This window comes from Magnolia sinica, chromosome 15 (assembly GCF_029962835.1).
Source record: "Magnolia sinica isolate HGM2019 chromosome 15, MsV1, whole genome shotgun sequence".
Lineage (NCBI taxonomy): Eukaryota > Viridiplantae > Streptophyta > Magnoliopsida > Magnoliales > Magnoliaceae > Magnolia > Magnolia sinica.
Genome location: NC_080587.1, coordinates 64,627,730 through 64,650,921, shown reverse-complemented (window position 1 = coordinate 64,650,921; position 23,192 = coordinate 64,627,730).

Sequence of the window (23,192 nt, the reverse complement as noted above, 5' to 3'; positions counted from 1 at the left end):
AGGGTCAGATCCGGTAGCCATGAGTGCTGAAGAACAGGGGAAAAAAAAAATTAGATCGGCTTATACTACTTGTGGTTGCTCTGATACCATATTAGATTGAGGAAATCAATTCGTTATTTTTCATATACATTTTCTAGCAGTTAAATACATATACGGGATAACAAACACTTGTTTGAGATCCTAAAATATAGAGCAGTTTGAAACTATTTCCTAACTCTAAGGAACAACTATTTTGAATGAATTCAAAAATACAGAAACTAACGACTTGTAATCTGTTACAATCTTATGACTTATGATAAGCCCAACCTCAACCTCACCACTGCTCCCTATCACATCGGAGAACATTGTTATAAATTACATCCCCACCTTCAACCCCATTACAAGGGAGGAGCTAATAGTGTCATGATTGAGGGGGAAATCAAATTAAGACACTAATGCAATTCTAATAGATCATGCAGTTGTACCGACGCATCATCCATCTGCATTACATCTGCAACTTCCCTATTGGGGAACATCCAGGTATATCTACTAATCATGTCTCTTGCCTTTCCTTGCAACCTATTGTACCTTGGATCATTGACTCTGGTGCTTGTTGGAGGGTGGGGTTATTCAGCCACTCGTAATATAGTTATAAGATGATGAGGTGATTGCTGGAAGGTGGAGTTATTCCTTTAAAAATTGGTTGTACTTTTCCTTCCATATGAAAGGACTTTAATAAACAGAAACATTCAAACAAAAAGAAAATACTTACGATCAATAGCGGAAATCAACAATAAGATGTCTTTATGAAAGATAAAGTGATTGCATTGATATTAGAAATAGTCTAGCACAAAATCATAAACTTGAATTACAGCTAAAGATTATTACTACTAGATTAGTACTACACTTAAGATGGATATAAGCTATGATAATAATAATAATAATATAAGATAAATTTGGCTTGTTTGTTGAATTGGTATGAAATGCCTTGATTTGTTGAACTTCTTAATATTTATAGGTTTCAATTGATGTGGATTTTTTTCTTGCGTTTCTCTTCTTTTTTTTCAAGGTCATGGCAGCTGAAATATCGCCACATCAATCTTTAAGATCCTTCTATCTCATCGTGTCCTTTTCCTTGTTTTTTTTTTTTTTCTTTTTTTGCCCGACCGCTTTTTGCTTCTTAGACTTCTCGATCGCGCCTCGTTATCAAATGATGTGTATCATCCAACTCAGCTCAGCCATACTTCTATGAAAAGTACTCCAAAATATCTTTAAAGATCTTTCTCATGCTATTTCTTTCCTTGCAATAATATATATCTTTTTTTTTTCATTTCTATTTCAAGAACGGTTAAAAATAGAGTATAATATGTACCATTAATCTAGATGGACCACGTAATGGATCACCTTGATAGGATAATACCAAACATATAATTGGGGTCATGAAACTTGATGGAGATGGATAAAAGCATTCAACTAAGCAAGGCTGATCAATGGATGGCTAGGATCTTTCAATATCGCAGGTCCTTATCCATACAGTTCTTCAATGGTAGAGCCCATCAGATCAACGATCAGGATCAATTGTTCATGTGGCCCAACTGTGGACACTCAAAACCCAAGAACATTACCCATATCTAGGGGTGTATACGAACCGAGCTATAGCTCGGTTAGCTCACTTGACTTGACTTGAAAAAGCTCGATTTGACTCGGTTCGAAGCTGAGTTTGAGCCGAGTCGAGCTGATTTTTTAAGCTTGAAAATGAGTTCGAGCAGGCCCAGCACAACTCGACTCGGATCAAATCCAACTCGAATCAAACCAGTTCGGTGACTTGGTTACTTTGCCATTGATGATGCTCACCAACTATTTGATAAAATAACTCAACGAGATGTGGCTGGTGGCAAGGAAGGTATGTACATGAAACAAATACCTTCTCTCTCTCTCTCTCTCTCTCTCTCTCTCTCTCTCTCTCTAAATGTTATTTAGAAGGTATTTGATAAAATACCTGTAAAACCATTGCCAACGTTTGTAAAACATGGGATTTCGCAGTTGCAGTTCAAGTGTTTGTGGAAATACCTCAACGGCGAACTCGGCTCGATCTTGACTTGAACTCGGCCCGAGCTTGCCCAAGCTGCTGACCGAACTGAGCTGAGCTAGCCAGTCAGGCTCGAGGACCGAGCAAAGCTGAGTTTGAGCTGAAGTCAGCCTGTGTTGGAGCCGAGTCAAGCTGAGGCCAGCTCGACTTGGTGATGCACACCCCTACCCATATCCTTCTGTCTGGGGCCATAGGCATGGTTCTCAATCGGAATAAAGGAGCGACTATTTAGTCCATTCATGATGCCGATTGCGTAGCTTAGCCGCCCATGGCGTAGCTTAGCAGCTCTGTAGACCTTAACATGATGTAAGTGTTTTATCCACGCCATCCATCCATTTTTTTCAGCTCATTCATTTTTTTCAGCTCATTTTAAAGCATGATCTCAAAATTTAAGCAGATACAAATCTCAAGGGGACCACACCACAAGAAACAGTGATGATTGAACGCTTACCGTTAAAAGCTTCTTAAGGCCCACTATAATGTTTATTTATCATCTAATCAGCTGATTCGATTACACAGACCTGGATGTAGGGATAACACAAATATCAGCTTGATCTAACACTTGTAGTCCTGAGAAGTTTTTAATGGTGACCGTTCGATCAACTCTATTTCCTATGGTGTGGTCCATATGAGATTTGGATTGGCCTAATTTTTGACTTGTTCCCTAAAATGAGCTAGCAAAATCGATGGACGGCTTGGAGAAAACATATCCATCATTTTGGGGCTAGAGAGCGTTGCAGTAGCACACCGTACTAACATACATGCTGTATGCTACACCACCCAATCCAAGTCCTTTATTCGATCTGTGTGGGGCCACTCATGATCTACACGTAGAATCCCAACCCTGCATTCTGTGAAATAGAAGTAAATAAAAGACACCTATCACAACATGACAGCACTAACCCATCACAGTGGCCCCACACAGCTTGAACGTATAGTGGTTCCATACGTACCGACTTATAAGATAATTCGTCAGGCATGCGTGGACTTCCTTCGATCACATAGACTCGGATTAGGTGAGAGGCACGGGTAACAGCTTTCTGGGAGAAGCTCTGAGCATGGGGCCCACTTTGATATATGTGTTGTATATCTACAAATCTACTTTGCCAAGTCATTTGGAATTGTCCCAAAATGAGACAGATCCAAATCTCGACCACACATAGGGATTGAATTCCCACCTCTAAAAAAATTTTGGAGCCACAAAAGTTTTGAATTAAGCTGTTATTTGTATTTTCCCTTCATCCATATTGTATGACCAAGTTTAGAACTGGGCAGGGACGACTTGACTCGACTCGCCTAACTTGACTTGTCCGACTGGTTCGGACCGACTCGACCCGACCCGAACCAAATGGGTGAGTCAGTCCAAACCGAGTAGGCTTCTCTCAATCCGAACTCAAATCGAGTCGAGTTCGAGTTACCCAGTAACTCGACCCGAAACCTAATCCGGTTAAACTCAACTCTATCCGAAACTGACTCAACTCAGATTTAGGCATATATATATATATATATATATATATATATATATATATATATATATATAATTAAAAAAATCTTGACTGGATCACAAACTATCTCTTCCTCCCTCATTCTCCTCTTCTTTCAATCCCGGCAACCACTAACCTCCATCACCACCACCCCTCTCTCTCTCTCTCTCTCTCTCTCTCTCTCTCTCTATTCGAATCGGTGCCAACTCGAACCAACTCAGTACTTTTTACCGGGTCAGACTTGGTCCGAATTAGTTAAGGTTAAACCCAAATTCCAATTGGATTAGGCATGCTGGACTCGGTACCAAGTCGAGTCGGGTTCGGGATAGGCCTATTTCAAGACCGGATTGAGTCGGATCAATCCTAACTTGGTCTGACTCAACTCGATGCCCAGTTCTAACCAGGTTCGATGGTAACTAAACATTACAGTAAATTTTAATGGTGTGCACATCCAATCACTAATGTTTTCTTATGACGTGTTCCACTTGAGACTTGGAGCTAACTCACTCTCTGGGACCACACCTAAACTGAGCTGACAAAATGGATGAACGGACAACACATAAATGGAGGTGGGCCTCTTATGATGTGGTCCACTCAGATTTGGATTCACCTCATCTTTTGGGACCACATCCCAAACTGAGCTGACAAAACGAATGTACAGACAATACATACTTCAAGGTGGGCCCACGGTCAGACCCTCACCCAGTACGCGCTTCTTACCTCTGCCTCACCTAATCCACACTCCAGTGACACGTGCCACCTGTAAAACGCTGTCATACACGCCGTTCACATGTCGCATGTGAACGTGATTCATGAAAAGCATGAAGCATGAGCAGTCAGCAGAAGACACGTATGCCACGTGCCACTGCAAGACAGTTAGTCAGTGTAGTGGCATGAGCATGTGCTCCATCTCGAAGGATGGCAGAGTTACCGTCCATCGAGTGAAATACAGATACTTGCAAAGTTGTGTACGAAATCTAAGCCATTCAGAGGGTGAGTTCCACCTTGAAGATCATTTGCTACAAAGATAATCCGATCCATCAATCAGGTGGGCCTCATGCATGCAACGAGTCAATCCAATGGCCCTCAATTACTTTTAACCGTTTTCTAAAGTGCTGCCCACACGATGAATGAATCAGCCTGATTTTAGTGCAGCTCAGACGTTGCATGCACGTGAAACATGGGCGGGAGTGGATTAGCTGTTACTCGGGTCATACATTAGTGGGTGTTACCCTAACCGTGTGGGGCCCACCTTGATGTATTTGTTGTATATCCATGCCATCCATCTGATTTTTTAATTTAGGAACACGATATCAAACGTTAAGAATATCTAAATCTTAGGTGGACCGTACCACTAGAAACAGTGATGAATGACCGTTAAAAACAATTTCTGGGCCATAAAAGTTTTGGATGAAGCTATTTTTGTAATTTTCCATTTATCCAGATCTTCTTGACATTATCAACAGGGTGGAGTGCAAAAACCTTACGATTGGCCCAATGGAATTTTTAACGGTAAGGCACTCAATCACCACTGTTCAATCACCACGGTTTTTTTTTATTATTTATTTTTTATTTATTGTGTGGCCCACCTAATATTTGTATCAGTTTCTTCGTTGAGCTCGTGTCCTAAAGTATGATCCAAAAGGGATAGACTACGTGAATAAAACAAATACATCATTGTGGGACCATAGGGCACCGTCCAGTAGGAAGGTGGCTTCCAACTGGCAGTGTCGGTAAGCAATCCACGTCACTTTTCCATAATGTGTGTTTTATCAGCAGATATAAAGCTTAAGTGGACCACACCACATAGGATAGTTACACCTACTGTTGAAATCTTCTTAAGGTGGCCATGATTATTATTTACCATCCAACCTGTTCAATGACGTCATACAAATATGGAGGAAGAGAGCACAAATATCACCTTGATCCAAAACTTCCATGACCCTTGGTTTTTAACGTGGACATCCGGTTCCTGGTGTGGTCCGCGGAGTCCTACCCTCGCTTGTCTCCTGCTAGGACGGACGGGGGCTTTTGAGTGGCTAACATGACGTATGGGTTTTATTCACATTGTCTATGTATATTTTATATCATTTTAGAATATAAGCTCATAATTGAGGCACATCCAAGACATTTTTAGACTACACAATGGGGATTAAACTCTTAGCATTAAAAAACTCTTGGGTACTGCAGAAGTTTTAGATTGAGCTGATATTTATCATTTTCTGTCTCGTTCTATGTAACTTTATGAATAGGTTGGATGACAAAGAAATTGGATTGTGTGCTGAGTTACTATGCTCGGCTCCACCTTTAATGTATGTGGTTTATTCACTTTGTCGATCTATTTTTTCCATTTAATTTAAGAGGTTGAGCCTAATATTGAAGTATATCCAAAGATCCCTAGCCCAATTGGCAGACTGAGTGGAGATACCTCGTTTCGACACTTGAGTTCATGGTATTGATTGCTAGTGGGGGTGGCTAACGTGAAATGTGTGTGGTGTGTACTAACAAACTAATGCCAAAAGAGAAAAAAGAAAAAAGTAGTACATCCAAAGATCAAGTAAATCATTCCACTGGAAAAAGTAGGGATAATGATTTCCATCATTGAAACCTTGTTAGGGTCCACGGTGATTTTTATTTGTCATCCAACCTCTTCATAAGACCATATATAAATGGATGAAGGGAAAACAAAAATATAAGCTTTTTCCAAAACTTACGTGGGCACAAGAATTTTTTAACAGTAGACGCTCAATTTAACTGTTTCTTGTAGTGTAGCCCATTTGAACTTTGGATATTCCTCATTTTTGGGCTCAAGCGCTAAATTTTATTAGTAAAATGGATAGACGGAGTAGATGAAATACATAAATCATGGTGGACCTCATAGAGTTTACTCAGTAATGTGAATTACTCACTATGCAATCCGCTTCCGATGGCAAATAAACATCGGAGTGGGCCCCAGAAAAGTTTCATCGGTGTGGATGAAACCCACACGTCACGTTGGCCACTCAAAGCTCCTGCCGTTCCCAGCTGGAGACAGGTGGGTGTAGGACGCAATCCACGATGGTCGTCCACTTAAGCTTTTGATATCCTTCATTTTTGGATTCTTGATTAAGATGAGCTGTAAAAATAAATGGACAGCATCAGGCAACAATACCAATGAAGTTGTCGTTTCCAGTTTGTATTATTAATGTTTTTCCTGCAAAAATCATAAAGCTGCATGCGTGACTCACTGTGACATCTGCCTGACATTCGCTCTGTCCACCGTCCCACCAGCTCGAATCAGGGCCCACCTAAGCTTTAAATGCTTGTTTTTGGGGTCCTGTCATATATGAGTTGGCAAAATGCATGGATGGCGTCCAACAATGCCAATGAAGCTCTTATTACCAGTTTGGGTGGGTGCAAGCTGCTTGGGCCACCGTGACGTCTGCTTGTCATTCCCTCTCTCCACCGCCCCACCAGCTACAATTTTGGTACTCAGATCTCTTGCTTGAATTACAAAGCTTGTGGTAGGCTCGTTCCTACACACGGAACGACGTAATTGACCCTAATGGCAATCAGTTAGAAGATATTCAATTAAATAATGAGAAATTACTGTTAGAAGTGTGAATTATAAATCGGTAATAATTTTTGAACCGATATCATTATGGGACGCATGACTTATGAATTTTGATCCAATAGGTTATCCACGGCCAACCAACCTATCTATTTTGCGAGAAAATGCACGCACAAAGCTCAAAAAATGGATTTTAAGAAAATTTTATTATCTTCAGTGACTTTGTGGTGTGGTCTAGTTGATCTTTGTATATGATTCTCTTTATATATATATATATATATATATATATATATATATATATATATATATATATATATATATATATATAGCCTATTTTTTATTAAGATATTTGATGAGTAACTATGTTTTGTACACATAAAAAGTTAGAATGCATGTTTTCGAGCATCCTCACATATGCTACATTGCATCCTAAAATACCTGCCTGGGACGCATGTGTGTAGAGTTGGCACCGGATAACTCGACTCGTCCGACTCATTTGGACTCGACCCGAACCAAATGAGTGAGTTGGCCTGAACCGAGTAGGTTTCGCACAATCCGAACTCAAACGAGTCAAGTTCGAGTTACCCAATAACTTGACCCGACTTGACCCGAAACTCGATCCAATCAGATTCGACTCGATTCGAAACCGACTCAACTCGGATTCGAGTATATATATAATAAAAAACTATAATTTTTAAGTATCTCTAACCCTATATGCCGCACCCGACCCATTCCAATCCAATCTCAAACTTTCTCTTCCTCCCTCATCCTCCTCCTCTTCTAAGCCTGGCAACCACCAACCACCATCACCACCCTCCTCCTCTCTCTCTCCTTTCCACTTCCTCCCACCCTCCTCTTCCAAGCCCAACATTCGCCCGTAGCTACCCACCACCCTCATCTCTCTCTCTCTCTCTCTCTCTCTCTCTCTCTCTCTCTCTCTCTCTCTCTCTCTCTCCGAATCGGTGACAACTTGAACCGAATCAGTAATTTTTACTAGGTCGGAATCAGTCCGTATTAGTCCAGGTCAGACCCAGATTCGAATCGGTTCAGGCATGCTAGACTTGGTACCGAGTCAAGTTCGGGTCAGGCCTATTTCAAAACCGAGTCGAGTCAAGTCAGCCCTAACTCAGTCCGACTCGACTCAATGCCCAGCTCTACATGTGCCAATTCTCACGTGTACATGTGCCACGAGCTACCTTACTTCTTTCAACACCTGCATGCATGAGCCACTAGGCATCTTGTATACTTCCATGTGAACCACAAGTGATCAATCTACAAGCCTTCCTGAAGTCCACTATTAAGTGTTTGAAAAAACAATAGTCATCATAGCAAAGCAATAAATCCATACAAGCCTTTGCTGGAATAGCATGTCCAAGATAGCTTGAATAGAATTTGGATAAAACTAACTAAAATTTTCAAATTATTACATTGCCAGCTAGATGGACATAAGAAGGAAAAAAAAAAAAAAAATCAAGATCAAATCAACGGCTAAGTACACATGGTGCCCTGTTTTCGTAATCATGCACATGTGATACACAATTTGGAGGCATGACGTAAAATGGAAAGAGGTGCCTCTAAGGGTAGTACTCCATTTCCGGGTAAATGATTATAATTCTGGGCTATTTTAATCAAAAGTGGAAAAGATGGGTGCATTTTTCAAGACAATGCGCGTCCACAATTAGTGATGTGTGAGCAATCAATGTTGGATCTGACTGGTAATCACAACACTTTCATTCTTATTTTTTGAATAAAATTGTATGAAAGCATATTTTATATATATATATAAGTTCGACCTCATGGGAACTTCCTGTGAGGTAGAGCTGTGCGGGCCCCACCGTGATGTGTGTCAAACATCAATACCTTGTATTTGGTGGTCCCATTTAGGTTATTAGATATCTCAAAAATCAGTTGTATACGAAATTCAGGTTGGCCATACCATCTAAAACCATGTGAAGACATGCCTAAAACATATAAAAGCACTTGGTGGAGCCCACTTGAGTTTTGGATGTGGTTGAAACTTTGCCTGAGCCCTCATCAAAGTGAGACACACACAATACATGGGCTGGATTTGTGAACATTATCTCGGTAGGCCTAACAAATGATTATGAATGTTTTAATGGGGGCAACCCCTCTCAATTGTTGTACGTGGTGTTGCCCACCTAGGGGTGTACATGAACCGAGCTAGCCCGGTTAACTCGCTCGACTTGGCCCGAAAAAACTCGACTCGGCCCGACTTGGAACTGAGTTCGGTCCGGGACGAGCCATTTTCTTCCGCTCGAAACTGAGTTCGGGTCGAGTTCGAATTGGTCCTCGACCTGGCCTGACTCGGCCGTTTATATATATATATATATATATATATATATATATATATATATATTCCTAAATCCTTACCCTAACCATTTTAAATTGCCAAATCCCTTCCCATAAACTTGCTGTAAGGTCCAAAACTGGCCCGAACTCGCCCGATTGCTGACCAGGCCGAGTTCAAGCTGGATATGTTGGCCCGGTGATCGGGTCGGGATGGGTTTGGCTGGTGACCGGGCCGGGCCGGGTTGAGCCTAGTTCGACTCAGTTCGGCCCGATGTACACCTGTATGCCCACCCAAGTCATGGATTGACTTGATTTTTAAAACTATAGCCCACCATGGAATGGTGCATTTGACTGATGGGGTAGATGTTCGATACACATTATGGTGGGGCTCACACAGCTCGACCTCGTAGTAAGATTTCCCACACACACACACACACCCCACTTTTTGATACATGATGTGAGTATAAAATTTAAACGGTCCACTAAGTGAATCACCTCATGAAACTCCTGAGGTTTAAAAGTTAGTCTGATTTAAAATTTTGATGAGCCATAGTAAAGTTAGAGGGAATTCACTCCCTTGATTTTCCTCTCGTTTTATCATAGCTGACTAGATTTTTACATTGGGCAAAGTTTTGGGCCATAGGGGTTTTTATTAGGTGACTCAGCCAGTGGACCATTCAGATTACATATACACATTATATAAGATGGGTTCTCAAAAAAATCTCACAAGTTTCCATGAGAATCTGTTGCAAGGGAGCATTACTCCACACACACGCGCGTATATGGAAATGGTACTATGAGGTTGACCTCATGAGAAGTTCCCATGAGGTCAAGCAGTGTGGGGCCCACTGTGATGTGTGTCAAGCATCTACCCCATTAGTCAGATACACCATTCCATGGTACACCACGAGCTTAAAAATCAAGTCAATCCATGACTTGGGTGGGCCACACCACATGCAATAGTTGAGAGGGGTTATCCTCCCATTAAAACATTCATAATCATTTATTGGGCCCACCGAGATGTGGTTCATAAATCCAGACCATCCATTGTGTGTCTCCCACTTGGATGATGGATCAGACCAAGTTTCAACTGCATCCAAAATTCAAGTGGGCGCCACCAAGTACTTTCATATGTTTTAGGCATATCTTCACATGGTTTTAGATGGTATGGCCCACCCGAATTCCTTATATGACTGATTTTTGGGAAATCCCATAAACTAAAAGGGACCCATCAAATGCACGGCGTTGATGTTCGACACACATCACGGTGGGGACCACACAGCTCGACCTCATAGGAACTTCCCATATATATATATATATATATATATATATATATATATATATATATATATATATATATATATATATATATATGGGAAAAGGTACTTTATGCTCGACCGTATGTTACCTTCCATACGGTCGAGAGCTAGCACTATGCTAGCAGTCGGATGGCGAAAGTTTCAAAGGAACGTTGAGATTTTATAGGGAGAAAGGTAAGATTTTATAGGTGAGTGGAGAAACAAAACCGGTGAAATCGTCTCTCTCTCTCTCTCTCTCACATATATTTCCTACGAAAAGCCTCTGCATAAAGGTCCCGCCCTAGAAACCTATATAGGGTTACCGTGGGGTTTTTTGAGAAATCCACCCCATCCATCCGTTTTTCTCATATCATTTTAAGTTATGATCCAAAAAATGAGTAAGGTCCACGGATCAAGTGGATTGAACATCCACCATTAAAAACTTCTTAGGAGATAAAGAATTTTCAGATCAATCTGATATTTGTGTTTTCACATCATTTACGTTTACATGACCTTTTGAATAGGTTGGATGGTAAAAAAAACATCACGATGGCACTTAAAAAGGTTTCAACAGTGGGTGTCATTATCACTGCAGCTTCATTTGGTGTGGTCCATTGGAGCTGTGGACCTGCTTCATTTTTAGGATCATAACTTAAAATAATATGAGAAAAGCAATGAACGACATGGATAAAATAATTACATCACGTTGGACCCCATAGAGCCCTGCCGAACAGATTACCGGGTAGGACGCAATCCCTGTCCTCTTTCTTTTGCATCAGTGCTGAAAGGGCGGAAACGAATTGGCTATTCCCCTGCCACTAGTCGGGTGGTGATGGTCGGTACTTTATGGGCCCCACCAGGATGTATGTATTTCATCCATGTCGTTTATTCATTTTTACATATCATGTTATGGCTTTATCCCAAAAATGAAAGGGATATAAATCTCAGGTGGACCACACCATAGGAAAACAATTGTGATTGTATGTCCACCATTAAAATCCTCCTAAGGCCCACTGTATTTTTTTTTTGACATCCAATCTGTTGATTAGGTCATACAGACATAGACGAAATGAAAAAACAAATATCATTTTGATCCAAAACTATTTTGGATCCCAAAAAGTTTTTAATGGTCGGCATTCAATCAACACTGTTTCCTGTAATGTGGTCCACTTGATATTGGGATATACCTTATTTTTGGTCTCATGCTTGAAAATGATCTAGAAAAATAGATGAACGGCATGAATGAAACACATACATCATTGTGGGGCCCACAGAGCACTAACCACCCGCCATTGGCGGGTGGCAGGGTAATCGGATCGCATACTGAGTTACTTGGGCCCACCTTGAATGTATGTGATCTATCCACACCGTCCATTCGTTTTTCCATCTAATTTAAGGGGTTGAGACCAAAATTGAAGTATATCCAAAGATCAAGTGGACCATATCACAGGAAGCAGCGGAGATAATGATTTCCACCGTTGAAACCTTGCTAGGCCCCACAGTGATGTTTAATTTTCATCGAACCTGTTCATAAGATTATACAGACATAGATGAATGGGAAAAACAAATATAAGCTTGATCCAAAACTTCTATGGCCCCTAAGAAATTTCAACTGTAGACGTTCAATTCAACTATTTCCTGTTGTGTGGTCCATTTAAACATTTTATATATTTCATTTTTAGGCTATACCCCTGAAATTATTTGGTAAAGTGAATGGACAGAGTGGATATAATAAATAAATCACAATGGACCCCACAAAGTTTACTCAGTATGCTAACCATGTAATCTGCTTCCGGTGGCAGGGAGTAGCCAATCTGTTTTCGGAACGGGCCTGTTTAACGGACGCTGGTTAGATAAAGGTTGAGCAACGATTCCTCTACTAAAGTAATGTCACTAAGCTTTGTAGGCCCCACTATGATGTATGTGTTGTATCCACACCATCCATCCATTTTCAGATATCATTTTAGGGCATGAACCAAAGAATGAGGTAGATAAAAATCTGTAGTGGACCCCACCACAAAAAACAATGGGGAGAGTGATTCCCACAATTGAAACTATCCTAAGGCCCACCCTAATGTTTATTTGAAATCGAACCTGTTCAAAAGTTTTTAAAAAAAAAAACATAAAAGAAGGGAAAACACAAATATCAGCTTAATCTAAAACTTTTGTGGCATTTAGAAGTTTTTAATGGTGGGCGTCATTGTCCCACTGTTTTCTGTGCTAGGGTCCACTGGAGCTTTGGATTTAACTCGTTCTTTGGATATTGCCCTAAAATGGTCTCTCCAAGTGGATGGAAGGAGTGGATACAAAACACACGTTATAATGGGGCCCACGAAACTTGGTGACGTAACTTCAGTAGTGAGCCTCGCTGCTCAGCGTGTCATTATCTAATCCGCGCCCCTGATAGATGGAAGCAAATTGCAGAGTAACTCACTACCCTTAGTGTATTGAGTAGACACTGTGTAACGCCCTGAACATCGGGGGTCAAGTAGAAGTCCAACTCCCGAGTTCCAACGCATCACTTATGCAACATATTTAATGATGATTAAATGTTGTCTGTATTAGTGCATAAAACATGAATAAGATTAAGCTAAATCAACAAAACATAATCCAGGGACAGTTGTAATACGCAAGCGGAAGACTTACTCAAATATGTATAACTTTATAAACCAGTATAAGTCCCCAAAGTATGTATGCATTGCCAGGTCAATAATTACATTTATTGTTTCAAATTACAAAATGTCAAAAATGTAATAGTCCACTACAAGTATAACCCTGAAGCCCCGCCGATCAGAACGGTTTATGTAAATCCGCCAGAATACTGTATATATGAGAAGGCATCCTCATCATCTATGAAGTCCGACTCTGCCTCATCAGTCGGGTCTCCATCTGCAACTAAGACAGAGTCTGGTTGGTGTTTAAAACACCGTCCCCTAACGTGGGAGTGAGTGATCAACTCAGTGGAATAATAAAGCAAAGGTTAACATGTTCTCAATTCAATCAAGCAGTAATGATAAAGCAATACAATCAAACATCCCTAGGTACTCTGATTAATGCAAGAATGGTATATATAAATGATGCATGCCCTCACCTGCACTCTCTCTGCGATCTTCATCTAACGGTCGCGCATGTCAGTCACTTCCTCAGTGCTCTGCCCAACGCTAAACGGCACATGTAGTGCGGTGCATGAACGTAATTACCAAGTTCTTATTAGTCTTTTTCATACAGCAGGATTGGGAAGCTAAGGTACCTCCCTTATATCAATTCTTAAACAATGATCCATGCTAGGGTCGTCAATCCTAGTAAATCTCATACGATATTACGGTTCTAAGTCACTGCAAAGGGTTCGTCACTTTATCAGTGCAGGCCTAATATGTACTCTTGTTGCTACGTAAGGGCTCGTCGCCTCTACGCAGTCTTAGCGTACGCTCAAGGTCACTATAAAGGGCTCGTCACCTTATCAGTGTAGGCCGACAGCTCGAATACAGTGTCTCATACCACCATATTCGGCTCACGAGGCTATGTTGCTCACTGGACACTATGAGGAGGCTCGTCATCCCAGCGTAGGCTGACAGCTCAACCACGGTGTCCCATACCACCATGTCCGGCTCATGAGTCTTTGCAGATCGAGGTACCAAGGTTAAAGGGATTTTCACTAGTGAGTTTGGTACCTTAGATTCAAGCAGTAGCGTCCATACATGGTGAACATACATCGGGTCAATCGGGTTACTTGACGAGCTCGACTAGTACGAGCGCACGTTGAGTTGATCGACATGAAGTGCATAAGCACTCCGTGTGGCCTAACCACTGCCGACATCCCAAGTACGGCTCGGATTCATCGATCACATCCTATGTGGTGAAATCAACCTCAGCCACCTATTCAATGCCTATTACCGATTGTCTGGATTATTCCGTAGTCCCAAACACATTCAATTATAACAGATAATCATACAAGATGATCAGAACAGTAATGGATCAACAATTCCAATCATACAAATATGTGAGCATTTGATGAATTTCAACTTAAACATGAATTCACACATATGCAATCCCTAAGTAAAACAGACAAAGAATATAAGTTACATGGAGGAAATCATACACATCATTAAGGTAGTTGAGATTCTCATCTCAACACCCATGTAAAGTACAATTACCACATGCCTGATCATTCAGTCCTTTCTACAAATACTTAGACTATATATTTCAACATACATAGATTAATTTACTTAAAATGTATATTATAGCAAATCCTTTCGCATAGGAGTTGTAACACATACAACGATCATGTATTACCAAACATCCATCATAACAGGTAATAATCATAATTTCATATTCATTCAGACATTTCAATAAGCACAAGAATCACTATATTCAACATAGTTCATATATATGTATAAAGTGCGGGAAACATCGTGTCTAAGCATGTGATAGCAATTCAAGTCAGTCATAAATCATTAACTAATATTGAAAGCCTTGAAAACCATAACCTATACATTTATAATTCGCACCTTTCGCCAGTAGACTCGTAACGAACTCAGTTTTAAAGCTAAGTCTTTGTCTACGGCACCATAATAACCTATGTCAGGGAATAGGTCAGCTATTTCATCTATGACAATAGTTGAAAATCCTAAAACATGTTAGAGTTAGGATTCCTTACCTAAGTACGGAATTGGAATCGCCTGTATATATAGTGATACAGGAATGGCGGTTGAGCGCGTGGAGTAGCGGGATCGAATCCCAGGAAGAATCGCGAACTCACTCTCTTACTTTCTCTTCTTCTTTTTTTCCTTTTCTTTTCCTCTACTCTCTTTCTTAGGGTTTTAGAATTCGTATGGAATATGAGAGAGAATGTTTAAGGTCCTTATATAGGCCCAAAACTGATGGGAATGGCCATAGGGCCAAGGTATACTTAGGTTATATCCAAAGGGCGTCTGTTTCAGCCCAACGGAGCACTTCTGGTGGCCCCTTTTCCACGTGCAGTCGGACTTAAGCTCCCTAACCATGGATCTAGGTCAGGATGAGTTTTCGTTCCGATCGGGTTTGCAGATCAGCCATGGCGGACCAGTTTCAGTTTAACGGTCACCGACACTCGATCAGGGCGACAAGTACACCGACATGTGTGGGACATTTCTCCTGATCCGAGGGTATATTTGGGTCTGAATCCTTATATTTGGCCTGCAAGCGACACGACTCAGATTACTTAAGTTCGGATTTCATTTCTAAAGACATTCACGTTTCTCACACACTTTGCTCCGGGCTTAAGTTGTACGTTTCTGGACACTATTAGGACTTGATTTCCCAAGGGGATGTCAAGTCCAATAATGCGGTCATAATTGTATAGTTTCACGGTCATCGGACTTTCGACGCGTTGTCCAGGTCCGATACGGAGTTTCAGTATGCTCCCGAGAGCAACCGGGTTTAGGGATGGATTCTAGATTTCAGAGTAACGTAGCATCAATGATACTACACGGTTTGGGTCTTGCAGTTCATATTTAAAGTGATTAGTGCTAATTTTACAAGTACTCTAGTTTAGCATTTGATAATATTAACCTAATTTCTAAAGGTTTTGGTCCTAGGTGATTTCCGCCTAAGGTGGTACTCGAGTCCTTGTACGGATTTTTCCAAGACATTACACACCGTGAGGTCCACCATGATTTATGTATCTGATCCACTTCGTCCATCCATTTTAACATATGATTTTAGGGCTTGAGCCCAAAAATTAATCATATAAAATGTTCAAATGGACCACACCACATGAAACAATAGAATTGAACATCTACTATTAAAAAATTTCTTAGGGCCCAGGAAAGTTTTGGATCAAGCTTATATTTGTTTTTTTCTCTTCATCCATGTCTGTATGATCTTATGAATAGATTGGATGACAAATAAACATCAATGTGGGGCCTAACATGATTTCAATGGTTGAAATCATTATTCCCACTGTTCCTGTGATACGATCAACTTGAGACTTGGATTTGGTTCAATTTTAGGCTCAACCCCTTAAATGATATGGAAAAACGAATGGATGGGGTGGATTTTTCAAAAAATCTCATTGTATACCCCACCCAGAATTCTAGTGCACTACTTCATGCTAAAGGCTTTTACAGGAAATAATCCTAGTCATATTTTAATAACCGGTTTCATCGGTTTTGTTTCTCCACTTATCCTCAGAAATCTTACCATTGGGTTAGAATTTTCAACATCCAACTGCTTGTGTGTTGCCAGCTCTCGACCGTATGGAAGGTAACATACGGTCGAGTGTATAGTACCTTTTCCATATATACACTCGGCCCCCACCAGTTCTCATGGAACTCGTGCAAACTTTTTTAAGAACTCATCATACATGATGTGAATCTAAAATTTGAACAGTCCACTTCATTAAACCCCCCACCCAATTTTTTATTTTGATCCAAAACTTTGGTGGGCTATGAAAAATGGAAACGGTTTCCTCCATTGATTTGCATTTCTTTTTGCTATGGCTTTCCAGATTTTTAGATTGAGTTGAAAATTTGTACCCTAGGGTTTCAAGAGATTTCGCATCACATAAACCGTTTGGATTAGACACTCATAATACGTATACAAAGGTGTGCAAGTGCGTAGGTGAACAGTTGAGCTTACCTCAATGTATATGTGTGTGTATGTGTGTAGTTTTCAAATGACTTAATCATATTCATCATCATTATTTAAGCCTGATCCAAACTAATAGGGTCAGCTAGCCGGATCTCGTTCATCACCCTATTAAAGGCCATATCCACAATTAAATCATGGATTATTGTGTATTTTCTGAGTACCTCTATCAATGGTGGGAATTCCCCGTACACTTTTAAAGACCTGAAGTTGAACTCACTCACTCTAAAATGTGCAGTTCTCAATATTAAATATCTTAATCATGGTTTAAAATAAATGTCTTTACCATATATAATGCGAATTGTTACACCCTAAAAAATTTTGCTGTCGTATATGTACATGAGTACTTGTCTTAATGTACATTTCAATGTAAATTTTTATTTTTAGGAAAATAATGCTTATCCCTGCGCACACATGCATGGACTTAGACCCACGTATACTTTATATCGACATTTAAGATTCTAGATATATATATCCTCGTATACTCATACTCGACCAATTATCTAATTAATCATAAAAATAGTTGTATATCACTAGAGAAAGACCCCCAACCATTCACTTCACTTTTGGACCACCCATTCATGACAAACCAACTTCAAAACCATCGCATTTATTCATATAAATATCCATCCGTAATTCTAGCATGTTCATCTCAGCTACCACCCCTTGTATAAGATTATTTAACCATCAAGATTAAGATCTAACGACCCATCCAAGAGTACGTATACACACACACCCTTTCGTTCATTCCAAACTCATAAATCATCACTCATTGCCTGATTATCAATCCAAACAGCTAAAAATACCCTTTTAAGCCAAATTAAGTTATCCTACCATACATTTTCACCTGGACCTTTCACTAATATAAATGGGGTGATAGACAATCGATCATCCACCGTTAAAATATGTGTGGGACTACAGAAATTTTGGATCTGACTAATGCCCGTTTGTTTTCAATCCACCCCAGTGGGAATTGCATCATGAATGGTATAGGTGGCACGTGGTCTCTCCATTAGACCTAAAGAAGCTTTCAACGGTGGTCATTGCCTTATCCATCATCGAGGCCACTTAAACCTCGAATCTGCCTCATCTTCGAACCTGTACCCTAACTAGAACTGTCAAACCAAATGGATGGTATAGATCATCCCCAAACTCCTCAAGTGGGCCCCACATTCCCATTCAAAAGGGGGAAAAAAAAAAGGAACAGTTTTTGGATATGCTTCAATTTTGATCTCATGCCGTAGGACGATCTCAAAAAACGGACGGACGGCGTGGATAAGACGCATACGTCACGGTGGGTCCCACAGATTTTACTCAGTACGGAATCTTATACCCTTTCTAATCCATTTATCTTGTAAAAAGAAAGGGACAGTAGAATGACCCTTTTCTATCCTTTTTCGCTGGCCCATTTGATGAATCAAACATCACATGCGTACAAGATCTGGATCGTTCATTCCACGTGTTGCACCTTCTGTGGGCTACAACAAAAAAGATTGCACTGCTGCAGCCATTAGATTGATTCACTACTAGGAAGGGGATAAAAGATGCATTTCAAAGAATAAGCTTTCTTAAAATAAAATAAAGAGAGTGGGAGAGAAATTGTTACTCCGAAAAGTGTGATGGATGATACACAGGCACTTAGAAACTAAATAGAAATTGCATACTTGCATATAAGTGATGCAAATTAAACCGTAAAATATTATGGGTCCCAATTTAAATGTATGATATCTCAAATGTTACACTTATTTGATTATATAACTATTGGTTTGCAGGTTTGGTGGAGAATTATTGGACCGTTAAAAATGAAAAATATACAATGGTCCTATTTCAATAACAGAAGCCTCCGCAATCAAAGGCTAGCATTCTTCACCGAATCTGATTTAGGGACTTTGACTCAGATACAGTGAGTTCCATAATTTTATCGGTTTAATTTAAGTTAATTATGCCATGTTTACCATTTCTGAGCGCCTGAGTATAAACCATAGTTTTCTTCCAGAGTATCAAATAACTTCCCTTCATTAGAGGGAGATGCAATTCACACCCACCCAGCTGATAGTATTAGTAACACCCTTTTCCCCGGTTTTGGTAATGCAACATTAATTAAAATAAAGAAATGACAAACCAGCGGTGGTCCACCTGAGGAAAGATTTAAGGAGGTAATAGCAACCCACGTGGCAACATGGCGCACGTGTAAGAGATCCAGTTCATGTACCCTGTGGGGCTCGTTGCGAACATTCCACGTGCCAAAATCCAGGCTCGTTCACTAATTACATGTGAATGTAGATTCTTGGTGATTTTATAACCGTCCATTTTCCTCATTTGAGTGTGACTCAGTAGATAGCTCTTATTTTTGGGCCAGAACACGTTAATTGTCAGCCCTATAGAATAGGAGGCCCAGATCCATCACACGCGTGCCATGATAGCACATGTGCTGCGATTCACCCCTTCTCCACTAATCCAATGTGCTCTTACATTACCAAAAGTAGAAAGAAGAGGTTCATGCATCAACCGGGGTGGGTGTTCGGTGATCTGTGGGCCCCACCATGATGTATGTGTTTCATCCATGCCGTCCATCTATTTTTACGGATCATTTTCCGATAAGAGACAAAAAAATGAGGTATATCTCAATCTCAAGTGGACCACATTACAGGAAACAGTGTTGAATGAGCATCAACAAGTAAAAACATTTTGGGGGCCATAAAAGTTTTGGATCAAGCAGATTTTTGTTTTTTTTCCCTTCATCTGGGCCTGTATGACCTAATCAACATATTTGATGTCAAATAACAATACAGTGGGCCTTAGGAGGATTTTAATGGTGGATATCCAATCACTATTGTTTTCCTATGGAGTGGTCCACCTCAGATTTAAATCCCCCCCATTTTTGGAATAAAGCCCTAAAATGATGTTAAAAAATAGATTAACGGAATGGATGAAACACATACGTCATGGTGTGGCCCATAGAGCGCCGACCACCAGCCAAGGGCTGGTAGCAGGGGGGAGTAGCCAATCCGTTTCCTAATCATATAATCTCGGATCTGGGTGGGCCCCACATGCTTATCGAGCACGTGTGGTGCATAGAACCTGGGGCGAAGCCACGGCACGAGATAAATAATAAAAAACAAAAAACAAAAAGATTCCACTCTTATAGGCTGAGTGTCTTTCACGGAGGCTCCTAATCACGTGCGGACGAAAATGGGCCCTGCTTCGGTGCTTCCTATCTTGATGAGGAATGTAGCACGATTCGCGCGATTTCTACAATCCCAATAAAGTACCATTTTTTAAAAGATCTGTTCCGATCATCGGGTGGAGTCGACTAGAATCGTGACATTTGACAGAAATCATCCCAATCCGTTCATCATGTGGGCCACATTTGAATGAAGAAGGTGGTCACATATTCACAAACACTTGTCACTCATTGGATAAATCAACCAACCTAAATCTTTTGGAAGCAGCTTTCACTTGGAAAACAAACAAAATAATGGGCAGGATATCACTCGTGAGACACGTGCCGCGACTTACGTTATTATATTTCTACTCGCGCGAATAACTCTCAGAGTTCAACATAATAAACGACGTCAGCCTATACGGCTGCCTATCGTCTGGTTACGTCATTTTCTAAAGCCATCCATTATAATTATACCGATAATACCCTTCTTCGTTTAACAAATACCCCACATCTACGAGAATAAAAAGGATGGGTGTACTTGTAGAGTACGGTACTTCATACTCAGGCACTCTAAATAGTATAAGTAACATATTTTTAACTCAAAACGAACCGTTCAAATTTTGGGGCCCACTTAAAATTGATCAATTACTGATAATGTACACTGAATGAATGATCTAACTGATGGATTCGTTGACATACAGTGGAAAATTAAATTGAGAATTCGACAATGCTCAAGTTCAACATGGACAAGGGATTGTGAAACAATTAGAGGTTGATATTATACATTCTACCTGATTTTGCGGTTCCCACTGTTTGGACGGTTTGATTTGAGTTACATCTGGCCCAAATTTAAAATTTAAATGATTAATTCACTAGTACAAATATTTTAACCGTCCATTTGTAGTATATAATGAGACGGTTTGATCATGACACATTTTCTCAAAGAACTACCTAATTTGTGGAATTTATAATCTCAGAACTTTTTCAAAAAACAATATAATTATTATCCCATTGCCTTCTGTCACAGTGGCCATGCAAGCAAGGATCGGATGGCCCTCATTGTATGTTTATTTTAAAATCAACTCCGACCATCGAGTTCATTACCACATGTGAGGCTAAGTGCTAAAAAATCAGTTTCATTTATGATTTCGGTGGACCACATGATTGGAAATAGTGTATAAGATCACAAGTGCCTTACAAATGATTTCCAGTAGTGTGGTCTACATAAATCATGGAGGGGTATAATTTTTTAGTCCATAAGCCTAATGTGTGCAATCCATTGGTTGGCGTGTATTTCATATAATTTGTTATATTCCAAACAAATGTAACAAATATAATTGAGAGTAGTTGAATGATAATTATATAAATTAATGAAGTATCTTTTTAAAAACCTTTTTTTAAAAAGGACTAGAATATAAATTTTATATTCATTAGATAGTTCTTTTTAAAATTTCCTTTCATATATTATCCTTTGAATTTTGTATACTTCAGCTTCATCCGGCGGCTAGGTAGATTCTTGGAAATGACCCAAATAAAATCTAACTATAATATGTAAGACCCACAATCATTAAGTTACAGTATAGAAATCAGGTTAGTTGAACAAATATTATAACTACTGATTTGCTAAAAGACCATTTATTTTTTTATTTTTTTTTCCCTTTTTTATAACCATTCCATAAACATCCACCAATCTAATATTTGGATGACCAAATAACAGTAATTTTCAGTTCATGGCATCTCTAATCAAGTGACTGATCATTTAAATATTTTAGTTTGAATTATTTATATGCCATGTAAACCAATTTTGAGCAATTTCCAGTTACCTGCATATGATCCATCACACTTACGTATTGTAGTCTATAAGCTTGACTTAGGACATTAATTTAGATAGTTTAATTTGACTAATTTTATGGGAAGTGGATTGCCTCCACGATAATTCATCTAGGCAAAGCTATGTAGGGCCACCATGATGTATGGGTTTTATTATGTCTATACATTTTGCTGGATTATTTTAGGGCATGAGCCCAAAAAGGAAGCACAAGGAAGACTCAGGGGGCTACTTAGTGAGAATTGAATGCCCGCCCTGAGAAACTACTTGGGAGCCGCAAAAGTTTACATCAAGCTGTTATTTGTGTTTTCCCTTCGTCGGGGTCTACATGACCTTCCGGTTAGGTTGGGTAGCAAATAAACACCAATGGCTCTTGCAAAGGTTTTAATGATGGGTATCATTATCATTGCTACCTCCTGTGGTTCACTTTAGCCTTACATTTACTGCATTTTTGAGTTAGTATTTTGAAATGATATAGAAAAATGGATGAATAGCATAGACAAAACTTATACATCTTGATGGTCCCCACATAGCCCATATCTGGATGGATTATTGCCCAAGTGAGAACGCAAACGGCTTCCGTGAAGAGGCACGTTATTTATAAATAAATTTTAAGTGGTTACTTCTCACTCGTCGGAGCTATTTGGAAGGATGTTTTATTTTTCTAATATCCTTGAAGAGTGAAGAGAAGAAAGTAATAAAAAAGCAAAGAGTGTTATAATCACGGTTCATGCACATGCACTCCCAAATTGTAATTCCAAATCATGGGGCCCACTTTAGATAGATCATAAACCTAAAAGGCAAATTGATCGGACGATCCTAACTGAAGCATTGGGGCAATCTCTCTTTTGACTTTTTTTT